The 14,035-nt window shown below is 36.5% G+C and overlaps 1 protein-coding gene across 4 annotated transcripts in view; it reads left to right on the forward strand.

Annotated features, from left to right (window-relative positions):
- The window catches only part of LOC135848103 (uncharacterized), a 145,583-nt gene that overhangs the window by 82,079 nt on the left and 49,469 nt on the right, over positions 1–14,035 (forward strand). Inside the window, exon 1 of one of the 4 annotated variants that reach the window (XM_065367889.1) lies at positions 10,548–10,783. The exons of the other annotated variants lie outside the window; for them this stretch is intronic. The gene's annotated coding sequence lies outside the window, so the exon portion shown is untranslated. Of the gene's footprint in view, positions 1–10,547; positions 10,784–14,035 lie in introns of those variants that run through there. 4 annotated transcript variants of the gene reach the window in all.

Below are 14,035 nucleotides of genomic sequence, written 5' to 3' on the forward strand. Positions count from 1 at the left end.
GAAAAAAAACAAGACTTTCTGAAATTTTGATCGAATTGAAGTTTTTTTTTGCAATTTTTGCAAAATAAGGGCGTTTTTTGCAATTTTGATGAAAAAGCAGGGGTTTTTGGCAAAACTGACGAAAAAAGTTTTTTTTATAGTTTTTGCAAAGGAAAAAGAGGGGTTTGAAATTTTGACAAAAATAGCAAATTTGCGACGAATGAGGAAGCCTTCCTGAAAATTTTGACCAAAAAAGGGGGGTTTCTGCAATTTGGTCGAACAGAAGACTTTTGACAATTTTGATGAAAAAAAACTGTCATTTTTGGTAGTTCAGGTTACGAACAGGTTTTTATTTGCAGTTTTGATTTTGATGAAAAAAATATGACTTTTTTGCAGTTTTGGCATAAAATACATACGACTTTTTAGAAGTTTGACCTTAAAAAAGGGTCTTTTTTCTTTTGCGCATTTGGGATGGGGTTTGGGGAAAGCGAATTGAGAAAATTGGCCATTCGGATTTCCTGGAATTCTGGCGTTTTCCGTTCGATAGAATATCCGGGAGCCAGTTTTTTGGGCCATTTTGGAGCCTACAGCGATTTTTCAATTTGCTTCAGCCTCTATATAGGAACTCCAAAACACTTTGGAAAAGTCAAAAATGAATATTCCTGGATTCCCATTCCATTATTTACTTATAATTAGATCAATAGTTTTAAAATGATCAATTTTATATTAATATGTACTTACCTCGATCGTATTTTTCTTTGTTTTAGGTGAGTACGAATTTTCTGCCATATGAATTATACAAGAATAAGTATCCACGTATGAGAATGAGTAAGTCATTTTATGATTTTATGGAAAAGTTTTGTTCCCAAATGTGATTCCTATCAGCATCCAGATCAGTGTGGTTCTTGTGCTTTATTTGGATTTTTTTTAGTGTACCTATCAAATGGGAAATGTCCTCTCTTTTTGATGATTTTTCCTCGTTCATGTTTGAGATGGCATGACCTTTGCTAAAAAATTTCAAATCTTCAGTTTGAACCGCGATCTTTCAAATTTATAAACCTTTGTTCTTATTTATTTTGATTTTTAAATACGAATCATCTCGAGATGGTAAATTATGTCTCAGTGCTTTAGATGGCAATTTCGTATAGTTTTGACATTTTTGGTTAAAAATTTGAGTTTTTTGAGACCTGTGTGTAATGAATTTGTAATTCTTCATTCGAAATCAAAAGTTGTGCCAGTTTTTTTTTCGGCTGGTTAAAATTGCTTGAGAACTTGCATAAAATGTGAGGGGTGGCAACTGTAATTAGTATTTTAATTTAATTTTATAATTAGTGAGGTACCATCAAGTCCGATGGAGCCATGAATAACCCTTATGATCTCACCATCGCTGTACGTATGGTATTCAATAAGTTCAGTTCTAGAAAATTACCCCTTACTCCTCCTCTCTGTTTCTGTCATCGTGAGTATTCAACGAAATATGTTAGCTTGCTCAACGTACATTACATTGCACATGTATCTACTCGTATTTAGCCATACATTCGTACACGCGACATACGCGAGTATATTACGTGGTATTTTTTACGATAAGTTATACCTACTCGTACAGACATATGTATGTTTTTAAAATGACTAAACACGTTACGACTTTCGAAGTATGTATTATCGTGAAAAATACGCACAAAGTCGCATATTTAAAGTCATTGTTTTGCTCGTGCGTGGATATGCGATGAGCATGTATCCCGTTCATTATGAGTAGAAAAAAAATTAGTATTTGCAAATACTCGAATATTTCATTATCGTCGTGTCAACAACGACAGCGTTTAGGGCAGGAAGAGAAGCGAGGAGTGAAAAGGACGAGGTAGGCGCTGAGACAGCGTGACTTACAATTGCGTGCACTGTGTTACGAAGGTGTAGTTGGGAAGCTCGTATTGAAAGCACATAATACCGTAGGATTTCGAATACCTACAGTGAGAAAATTTTCGAGCTTTCGTGAGCTTGGATTATATGTAGTTAATATACTAGAAAACCCGTTTAACCGCGCAGACTGCGCGGTTCTCCTAGAGCGTGAAATATAAATGTTGAAAATATATGAGAAATGTAAGAGATCCAAAATGTTGTTGAGAAATAAAAAATGAATAAAAGTAATAATAATGAAGCTTTTTGAGCTAGTAAAATTAGGAATTGAACTCGAGATCAATAATCCGTTCGTCGCCTTAACCCTTTGGCCACCAACGCTGATGGTCTACTTGCCAAATGCTGCGTTGTAATTGGCCAAAATTGCTTCTTAAGCTTTTTGAGTTTTTGTCCAAACTTTTCAAACTTTCATTAATAGCCTGCATATAATTACACTTCACATGCTTTGCATTGTGAGGTCTTTAATGAAAATCGGTTGAGTAGGTACTTGTAGTGATATCTCGTAGAATCAAAAAAACTTTGCTGAATGCTGCGTTGTGATTGGCTGAAATGGTTTTTGGAGCTTTTAGAACTTTTGGCCAAACTTTTTGGACTTCCAATAACAGCCTGCATATCAGGTTTAATTCCCCAGGATGACCACTTTCAAGTAGGGGGGGCGGAGGTTCCCAAAATAGCACGATTCAATTTTAAAAAAAAGTAATGTAAAACGTGGAAAAAATTGACGAATTTGGTTCAAATTCAAGTTGATGGTGCCAATTGACATCTTTCATAAGAACCTTCAGGGAGGGGGATTTGTCCGAAATTTTTGGCTTTTGGCGAGAAAACCCGTGAAAAAGGCGCATGGATAAAAATTTCTGAAAAAAAATATTTTAGTGATTGCATCTCTCACGTTACTCTAATGGAGTTAAAGAAGTGAAAATGTGCATCTTACGTGAGAAAAGAATTTAAGAAATTTCTACGAATGACCATTGTTCATTCACGTTTAGGGGCTCCCACTGAACTTTTTTTGAAGCTCTTAGCTCCCGTCTCTCGAGGAAAGGATATGCTTGTTTTTTATCAAACTTGCATGGATGCTAGATTCTTTGATTTTTTCGAAAGTAAAATGTGCATTTTTACTTCTTCAACACCATTTGGGTATAACTTACTTCAGAGGTGCAATCACCAAAATATTTTTTTCAAAAATGTTTGAAAGTTTTTTTGGTTAGATGTTGTTTTTTCACGGAGATCTTCCAAGGTACAATCTGTACATTTTTGCATCGAATTAGATCAAATACAACACGACCGGGACTTTCGAGCTTTCACTCAGCTTCGGCAGGGAACTTTTGTAGGTAAGCTTTTTTTCTTCATGTTCGTCTTTTTATGAAGCTCTTCTAAGGTACAATGTATATACTTCTTTGTATTATGTAGAGTAAGCTAAATATAGATCAAAATATCGCATGTCACAAAGTTTTGAGCTTTCGCTTAGCTTTTGCTGATAACTTTTAAAAGTTGTTTTTCTGCCAAAAAACTGTTTTTCCGCGGGGATTTTTCAAGGTACAATATAGGTACTTTTGTCTATCCACTCAATATTGCATTATAGATTATTGAACTTTTTTGAGCTTAGGGAGCAACTTTTTGAACTTTCAACATAAACCTGCACATTTATACACTTTGAAGCCTTAGGCCATTCACAACGCAGCATTCAGCAAGTAAAAAGTTTGGCCAAATTTCAGAAAAAAAACCAACTCAATTTTATGAACTTTCGAGCTTTTGATTAGCTTTGGCCAGAAACTTTCCCAAACTTTGTTTCACCAAGAATTGTCTTTTTGTGAAGCTCTTTCAAGGTACAATATACCTACGTACTTCATTGCATAGGTCAAATCAGCCAAGTATGGTCAATACTGCATATTTTTAAGTTTTGAGCTTTTGCTGAGCTTTTACCTTAAACTTTTGAAAGTTTTTTTTCGGTCAAAAATTGTTTTTTTGAGGAGATCTTTCACGGTACGATGTAGGTACTTTCGTGTACCCATCAAACATAGCATAATCAATTTTTTATCAAGTTTTGAGCTTTTTCGATCAACTTTTGAAAGTTTTTTTCAGTCAAAAATTGTTTTTTCGGGGAAATTTTTCAAGGTACAATGTAGGTACTTCTGTGTACCCATCAAACATAGCATGATCAATTTTGAGCTTTTTATCGAGTTTTGAGCTTTTGCTGAGCTTTTAGCATCAACTTTTGAAAGTTTTTTTCAGTCAAAAATTGTTTTTTCGGGGAAATCTTTCAAGGTACAATGTAGGTACTTCTGTGTACCCATCAAACATAGCATGTTCATATTTTTAAGTTTTGAGCTTTTGCTGAGCTTTTACCTTAAACTTTTGAACGTTTTTTTGGTCAAAAATTGTTTTTTTGAGGAGATCTTTCACGGTACAATGTAGGTACTTTCGTGTACCCATCAAACATAGCATGATCAATTTTGAGCTTTTCATCGAGTTTCGAGCTTTTGCTGAGCTTTTACCATCAACTTTTGAAATTTTTTTTGGTCAAAAACTGTTTTTTCAGGGAAATCTTTCAAGGTACAATGTAGGTACTTCTGTGTACCCATCAAACATAGCATGATCAATTTTGAGCTTTTTATCGAGTTTTGAGCTTTTGCTAAGCTTTTACCATCAACTTTTGAAATTTTTTTGGTCAAAAACTGTTTTTTCGGAGAAATCTTTCAAGGTACAATGTAGGTACTTTTGTGTACCCACCGAATATGGTTTAATCAATTTTTGAGCTTTTTTGAGCTTTCAGTGCAACTTTTTGAACTTTCGACATAAACCTGCACATCTACACTTTAACCCCTTTCTATCGAGAGGTCGTTCATCAAAATCGGTTCAGCCGTTGCCGAGATCTCGCTGTGACAAAAAAACCGACTTAATTTTAGTATATAGATAGGTGGTATTTCGAAACGAAGCGAGTTTTTTCACGCTAGAATGGTCGATCGACTCTTTCGTGCATGTGTGTGAATTAAACTTCAATATCGATAAGTTTTGAATTCGGTATATTGGAACGTTGAACGAGTAATACGAGTTTTCAAATTGAATGAAAAATTTTACGTGTAAATTAGTTTCCTATTTTTTTTTATCATCGGGTTCCTGTACGTGTACCTATTGGAACGTGTTCGCGAGGGTTTTTTCTTCATTTTTGTTAATGAGAATTGTGATAAAGGTGCGGGTTGTTTAGCGAGTGTTGCCAGTCTGTGGCATGATGGCGGTGTGCAAATGGTACGGAAATTGGATGTGATTCGGTAAAGAAACGAGATTGACCAGCTTTTTGTATGTATATGGTACGTGCAGACTGCAGGAGGTGTAAGTTGCGTGTCATTGTGCTAGTTTGTAGAGATTTTACTTGACTGAATGATTCGATGTTCTCGTAGGTGAACGTGTGGTTTGAAAATTGTTTCGAAATCGTTCCTTTGAGATAAAAATAATGTACCTAAAGAGAATATTCAAAAGTCAATTTTTATAAATCAGCGTTAAAGAATGATGCTGTAGAAATACGTCAGTCCAATTTTGATCTTGAATGGTAAAGTGAACGATTTTGAGCTTTCATTTTTGTAAAGTCGTTCGCGAACGATTGTATCATGTGATTTAGTCGTTCGGCTGATGATTTGCTCAATGAATGAATCATTACTTGGCAGGAAATTCATCTAACGCGTGGTGTAGTCGTTCGTGAATGATTCGATCAAGTGAATCAGTAGTTCGCAAACGATTTAATCAGGTGATTCGGACATTTTTTTTCAAACATTTGTTCTACTAATGGTGCATTCTTTGGTGAGAAATTCGTTGAATGCGTCGTGTAGTCGTTCGTGAATGATTTGTTGAAATGAATCAGTCGTTCGCGAACGATTGTATCGAGTGATTCAGTCGTTCGGTTTGCAATTTGTTGAATGAATGACATTCCTTGTCGCGAAATCCATGCAACGTATGGTGCAATCGTTCGCGAATGATTTGCTCGAGTGAATCAGTGGTTCGCGAACGATTGTATTTAGTGATTCAGTCGTTCGGCTTACAATTTGTTGAATCAATGAGAATGATCCATTCCTTGCCGAAAAATCCATGTAACGTACGGTGAATGGTGCAATCGTTCGCGAATGATTTGCTCGAGTGAATCAGTCGTTCGCGAACGATTGTATTGAGTGACTCAGTCGTTCGGCTTCCAATTTATTGAATGAATGATTCATTCCTTGCCGAAAAATCCATGCAACGTATTACGTATGGTGCAGTCGTTCGCGAATGATTTGCTCAAGTGATTCAGTCGTTCGCGAACGATTTCTTCAATAACTGATTCAGCCATTTTGTCAACAATTCACTCGATTAATGATATATTCTTTGGCGGGGAATCTATTGAATGTGCGGTGGTGTAGTCGTTCGCGAATTATTTATCAAAGTGAATCAGTCGTTCGCGAGCAATTCCATCGAGTGATTCAGTCATTTAATCATCAAGTTTGATGGATTGATGATGAATTTTTTTTTGGAAAAATATCAACCAAGTATTGTGTCGTCGTTCGCAAATGATTTGCTCGAGTGAATCAGTCGTTCGCGAACGATTTTATCAAGTGATTAAATAGTTTGGTTCGCGTTTTAATCGATTATAATGATGTATTTGTTGGTGGATAATTCATTTTATGTTTGACCCAGTCGTTTATGAGTGATTAATTTGTGTGAATCAGTCGGTCACGAACGATTCGTTCATTCTCAGAAAATTCAGGGAAATTTCGTTCACTGTATGGTTTAGTCGGTCGCGAATCTTCGTTCTTTGCGTAATCAAACATTATTCTCAAATTTTCAGAAATTTTGAAAAGTCGATCTTTGAAGATTCGTTTTGATGAATGCAGCTGTGACTTGATTTGATTTTCATGTATTGACTGATTCGTTCTATAAAATTATTATGCGTGGAATATCTTTGGCAAATGATATAATTTGGTTATCCGAAAATTTGTAGTTGAATTAATTCTCATTCATCCAAAAAGTTTGGGTCTATAAAAAAAGCTGTTTTCTTTACTCGCTCGAATAATAAATACAACGCTCAACTTTATACCTTTATTATCAAAATAGAAACTTCTCGGTATAGTTTCTCCCCTACGTTATTTTTTCGTAATATCGACAATGTTGCGAATTTTCAATCCTCAAACAACAAAAGGCAGAAAATTCGAACGAATTGGAAAACGACCGAAGTTTATTTTCGAGGAGGCGTAGGTATTGCAAAGCTTGGCAGCAGAATTATACCTGATAGGAGGAGAAGAGCAATCAACTCGGTAATTGCCTGTTGAAAAATAAACGAGCAACGAAGTAGGCTGTTCGAAATATACACTCGAAGGCCGAGTAAGAGTGAGAGCAACTTACTACTCGAATCAGACCATTGATGCGTGAATTATTTGAGGAAAAAATTTCCCCCAGAAAAAATACAACGAACAGGTAAACGCGAAATTGAAAATTCGACGTCGAAGTACGAGTATGTTGCGGAAAAAATTTTTCCCATCGTTTTATAGTAAATTTTCCACTTTCAAATAGATTGAAAAAACCGGAGAATTTTTCGTCAAAAAATAAATATAAATTCGAGAGAAAGTTTTTTTTTTAGGTAGACTGCTCGGTGTGCAGAGGTGTACCAGACTTATTGCTTTTGTTCTTTTGCGTTTATGAATTATAAAAAAGCATATTGTTGGGTTGAAGAAAGTGGAAAATTTTTTGATTCTTTTACTATTATATTCCTTTTGGATCATTAGTTTCTCTATTTTTCCAATTTGTCTCGCGGCGAAGAGGAGGAACAGGGGGGGGGGGGGGGGGTAGAAGCTCATCTTACTCGAGGAACCGTATCTGTGAACATTTTTCATGTGCTACAAATTATCGCGTCTAATTATATGGAATTTATGATACTTGAACGAAGGCTAAGAAGCATTTCGTTGATGTTTTGATAATGGAAAATATTCTATTCTTTTCTTTTCCTTTATCTTTTTCTCTGATGTAGAGTTCATTGCTCCGAACGTATGTGTGGGTTTTGCCTTTTCTGCGAACACAATTTCAAACCAGCTCGCTGCTCAGAACCTTTACGAGACTTTTCTTCATACATTTTGTTTTATCTCGAAGATATATAAAAAGAAAGAGAATTACACGTTCGTAGTATGTAGGCTGACTGTATGTACTTCGTATAGAGCATTTTATTGCGTCGTATTTCGCTTTCAATTGTTGCACTTTCCATGTTCGTAATCGTAATCTCTTTCGTTGGAAAATATCGTCGAATAAAAGACAAGGGAAAAGGTCACTCATGGTTATTTCTTCACGTCAATGGCAAACTTATCTCCATCACACACGTATCGAGTCATCTATCATTATGCATTATCGATACTCGATGGTGATTTTTGTATCGTGGATAAGGAAAAAAATAGTAAATAGGTTTGTAATATCTTATCCTGCCTCCTACGCGCGCCGGCCATATTTATATGCTGTACTACCTTTCCTGCTACTCCGCAGACACATTGAGAATAATGGTATCTTTATTGAGGCGACATCTCGATATTTCTCCATATTGATATAGTAATACGTGTGTTGGAAGCATTTAGGTGTGCTCGACAAATACCTACTCGTCGAATGTATGTACATGTATTTTTTATCTGTATTGATATAAAGTATACTTTACTTACCTCTGTTTCCCTACCTTGTCGAGCTCACTATTCTCGACAAACTAGTCGAAAAGACCGGCTTACTTATCAATTATTCGAAATGTTCGCTGCTTGGAAGAAAAGTACCTACGATACAGATACGTAGCGGATCGTGAAAAACCTACGCAAGAGTATTTTATGTATACCTTTATACCTATACTTCCTCGTCCTAAGTAAGCTGTGAGAGAGTCTCTTATTGCCATCGACCTTCTTCTGCTCCTTTTTTAAGCTTATACCAACGATGAAGGACGAAATTGCGAGAGCTGTGTGAAATTTAATTCTTTGATGGTTAAAAATAGCGTATAGTTCGTGTGAAAAGGATCAATCGTACGACGACGAGGAGGGAAACGAGTGCCTAACTATCTCTTTGGAAACGTTTATGAAATTTTCAAAAGGTGTGGCAAGTCGACAGCGTTACCTTTTTCAATTTTTCGAATTTTAATTTGAGATTTCAACGTCTTTACGAGGGTATTATCTTGACCGGCGCAAACATTTGTGAACTGGACAGAGAAAAATCGGTTCAAAATACACCATCAACCAAAATTTCATGGGCTGAAATTCATTTTCCGAATTTTGACAATTTTTTGAAAATTCAGGGGCGAATGGGAAAAATTAAAATTTTACCAAAATGGTCTAAAAAAGCTGAAATTTGGCTTACACCTTATTTTCGACCTCCTGAGTCGATTGTTGATGATTTCGAACCATCCTGGAGCCTCTAACGGATTTTCATTTTTTTTTTTCAAAAATAATCACAGGAGAAAATTTTGAATTTGGATGGACACAAAAAAATTTCAAAAATATGTGCCTAAATCGATGGAATTGGCCACAAAGATTGTGAATCCGAGTTCAGAAGCTGAATTTCATTTTAACCCTACTTCCAGAATTTTTTTTTCTGAAACTGGAAAATCCAAAAATCAGCTGAAGGCTCCAGAACGGTTCGAAACCATCGTCAATCGACTCGGGAGGTCAAAATCAGGGTAGAAACCAAATTTCAGCTTTCTAGGTCACTTTTGTGCAATTCTGATTTTTCCCCATCTTTGGCCCAAATTTGAATTTTCAAAAATTTTCCAAAAATCTAAAAATGTATTTCAGGATCTTAAATTTTGGTTGGTGATACATGCAGGGTCTTCTATCGGTTCTCCTGTATCCGGTTTGCAAATTTTTGTGTCAGCTAGGGTACTTCCTTCGTTGGGGGGGGGGGGGGGTAAATTGAACCCCATTTTGGTCAAAAATCAAACAATTTTGAAGTTCAATGACATTTTGTTCTTTATTAATTGAATAGTGCTGAATTTAAATAATATCGATTGCATTTTCGTTTTGAGACCCCCCCCTCCCCCCTTCTCTTTGGTGTCCTCAAACGTGCTCAAGATGCTCCAAATTGACCATAACGAGTGACTTATCGTTTGTTTAGGTCTCTAAGGCATTGAGTTCGAATAACCACTCATTTTTTAAATATGACCCCTCGTTCCCCCTTCAGCCCCCTAATTTCGAAATATTATGAAATTGATCCTTTAGTATCTCCCCATTATCTCTGCTGACCTGAAAAGAGATACGAATATCAATTCATTCGGCCAAGTGGTCGGGTACTAGCAACAGAATAAATCCTACACCCACAGAAGCTAGGCGGCCGGGCCGGCCGGGTCGCCAGAAGAAAACAATGTGGAAAAATTTTTTCACGCCGTCATTACGAGCGTTAAATTTTTTAACGGCCGGATAACAAGCTCTGACTAGAATAATTACATGACGTCGATAAAACGTGACTAATGTACGTTATTTTTGTCGTCGGATTTTCGCCTCCCCTTCGCCTGCTTTCGCTGCCTCATACGCCTCGTCTCCCCCCCTCCCCGTGAATCTTTCTTTGTGTCACTGTCTCTTTTTTCGTTCATTCTTTCCGGATTGGCGACGGGTCGCGCCTCTCACGCCCGCCATCCTAAACACCGAATGGCTTAACAAGCTCGCGTAAAATTTTCAAGTTTTCGGTTCGATTCGGTCGACGAGGTTGAGCCGGTGTCGTGGTCGCGAAGAAGCTCGTCGTATGTACGATGGAAAATTGATTCGGGTGTGGAATTTTTTCCTCGTCGAGGCTTCCGCAAGTTGTTGTACCAGTGGAAAAGATTTTTGTCAAGGACGTGCGGTAATTTCGGAGTTTTTTACACGCTCAAACTGGGTGCTTTTTCGAGGCTCGAGTTGCCTGAGTGTGGATTTCATTTTTCGTACGTATTGATTTTCTCCTGTATTTTTCCCATCGAGAGTAAATTTTTCAGTTTTTCATTTGCCAAACTGATGATTTCATCTCGAGCCTTTGCTTGTTTAGAAGGTGGGGGCCGAAAGAGGAGTAAGAGAGATTTTAATATAGCTACGTGTTGATCCTCCGTTGACAGAGGTGTTAACGCAGGTGTTTTTTTTTATGGTTCTCGTTCTGTCGTGTTTTCCAAAACGCTATATAGCCGACTTCGTCTTCACACCGAAAAATGACACGATTCGAAAGGATTTCTTTTGTTCGTCGCCTTCGTAGGCGTTGATTTGACTGCCAAATGCCAAACAATTCAAACTTCTGTACAATTAGATTTTTCCTTGAAAATTTATACTCCGAAGCGTAAGATGAGATGAAATTCAAATGCCAGTAAGAGGAGTTAATTTTCCGAAGTTTACGCCTTTTTTGAGCACCCTTCTCTCCTTCTTTCTCATTATCTCGACGATTTTTGTGTTTCGCGTCCGTGACAGTAGGTACTTTTCGGATGTTGAACGAATTCAAATTAAAACGCGAATGATGCTTTCAAGGTTATTTTATCCGGATTTAGAGCGAGCGGAGGGGTGGGGATATTGAAAAGTCAAGTTTCCATTTCGTACTGCTGGCGTTTATTTTAGAAATCTGGCTTTCTTCGCGAATTTTTTTTTGTTGCTATTTAACGAATGAATAATTAATGGTTATTTAAAGAGAATTTACAGGCATTTTAATATATTTTTAATCGCATTTTGCGAAATAAATTGTTATTTTTTGCTACTTTGAGTTCAAGACTGTATAGTGATGAGATGGCGGAGCAGGTTTGAAATTCTCACGGACGAAAGTGTCAGAAAGGAAACTCCAATTTATTTCTTTTTTTCGGCGGAAAAACGACACGATACATTTTTTTCGGTTTTTCTCTTTTTCACGACACCTGCGAAAAATTTCTTTCGTCTGGATGGATGCTAAATTATTCCATTTTTTTTCCTCATTCGAAATTTCTTAGACAAGCTATCCTCAATGTGGAGTTTTCTGAACCTAACATGTCACAGGAACACTTTCCTCAGAACTTGTCTTCATCTTGTACCTACTCTGTATTTTGATATATTTATGAATAATTTCTACATCATACCGAAAATTTGGTAATTTTTGGTGAAAAGTAATTAATATTATTAAGTAATGACGTAGGGAGCCAGCTACCTACCCTCCCTCCCTCTTCCTTTATCTTTTAGACCTGTCCTTGCTCTCATTATTCTTTATGTTCTGTTCTAATGATGCGGAATAATTCGATGCTAAAAAGTCTCAACTCTGAAATTGCAACTTTGTGTGTAGTAGTTGTTTATTTTTTTTATGACGTCATTTGTTGAAAAAAACAATTATGAATAAGAAATAAATTGTGCCAAAAATAACCACGTTTATGTCATCTGATTAAAAACCAACGAAGGGAACCTTTTTTTAAAAATGCCTATAACGTTTATCCTGGCTTGGATCGGCTCAAAAGTGTAGTGAAGTTGGTGTTTTTCAAGTGTGTTGAAAATAACTTCTGATTTTGCAAAAGTTCCACCTTTTCAGGTTTGTTTCTTTCATTGGAGGAAAATCAAGTATTACCAAGCTTCTGTTTTCGAAATAAAAATTGGAAAAAATTGGTAAATTTTTCAAGATTTTACCTAATTTGATAGATAGATTTCAGCATTTGAGTAGGGGGAGGGAAATGGTGGGAGGGGTAAAATATGATCAGTTTTATTGGAATGGTTCCAGAACGTTACCATTTGGTATAAGAATTTGAAAATGAAGAAAATTCTCAATTCCAGGTGAAGGCTGAAGCCCAACTTTTACTTTAAAAATGTGCTTTTTTGAGACTCTCATTTCCCAAAAGTGGGCTGAGATGGATTTTCAGCGAACCAAATGAAAGTTTGAACGTTGATTGAGGCAAAGGGAGTGAAAGGAATCCGTAAATTGCTGTTATGTGCTTATTAAATAGGTGAGCCATGAACCTGAACCAGGAAAATACGTACAAGAGTTGTGTAAAAGTTACTTTGAAAATTGAGTTTTCGCATGACGAGTCAGAGTGTTTTGGAGAACGTGTTAACAGAAAAGTATACTTACTTTGAATGAAAACGCGATATTGTGTACGAAGGATTTTAAAAATATACCTTATTACCTAATCACGTCACTGCCATTGCCATTGCCAGAATAGTTGAATTTTTAATAATTTTTTTTTCACTTTTGTGTAGGTAGGTTAGGTACATTGCTTGTTGTACTCGTACTGCTCGTATTTGCGTGCATGAAAATGAATGTTGTTTCACCTGCGGTTGTTTTAATTCACCCGCCTTCTTGGTCGTCTCTCTCGCTTCCTAGCCTGTTTCCCTAGCTTTGTTTTTCATTCGTCGTCGTCGTCGTTCTTCATTAATGATAATAAATGTCATAAGCTTGTTCGTAGTAAGTATTGTCGTTGATGTCGACGTCGTCGTCGTCATCATCATCATCACATCACCTCACTACACCTCTCAGTCATCGCTGTCACGCTGCGTTGTTTTTCTTTCTTTTTTAAATATTTTTTTTCACGTTCCATATCAGCTGATTTTTTAAGGTGGTTTGTTCGTTGATTAAAGCTCATTGTGTCGAGTATTAATGAATTTGCGTGAGGTGTTTGGTGGGTAGAAGAGGCAGGACGAGTGTAATGTGTTGTTAACGTCATTTCGCAGCACGACCGCAAGAGTTTGGCGCTCGTACCGTATACATTTATGTATTTTAGCGGTTATACGAGAGTCAAACCTGATTGAAAATGAAAACATGTAGCGTGTAATTTGCAACTTGGTTGATAGAAGTCCCGATGTCGTGTTTTGGTTGGACTAAACCCAGATGAAATTTTGGAAAGTTGGTAAAATCATGTGTGTTGCAGTGGAGGAGGTCGAGATAGGCTTAAAATGCGTCAGAAACGTTTTGGCTAGGGTTTTTTGAAATTTGAATAAATTTTGACGTGTTTGGGTGGGAATTTGTAAAAATTGTTCGATTCGAGTAGGTACACAGATGATGTTTATTTTGACTTCTGAGGTCATTATTACTCGTATCAAGTTTAGAAGTTGAAAAAGCAAAGTTTGTATTCGAATAGTTTTGAGAAATGATAAATCACTTTTTTTACCTTTCGTTAAAGTCTCGCTTTGTTCTTGTTCTCAAAAATTCTCAAAAAGCCATGTCTTTTTCTTATAATTGCCAACATTTTCCAAAAAAAGTTACTTTT

The sequence above is a fragment of the Planococcus citri genome, chromosome 5 (genome assembly GCF_950023065.1).
Source record: "Planococcus citri chromosome 5, ihPlaCitr1.1, whole genome shotgun sequence".
NCBI lineage: Eukaryota > Metazoa > Arthropoda > Insecta > Hemiptera > Pseudococcidae > Planococcus > Planococcus citri.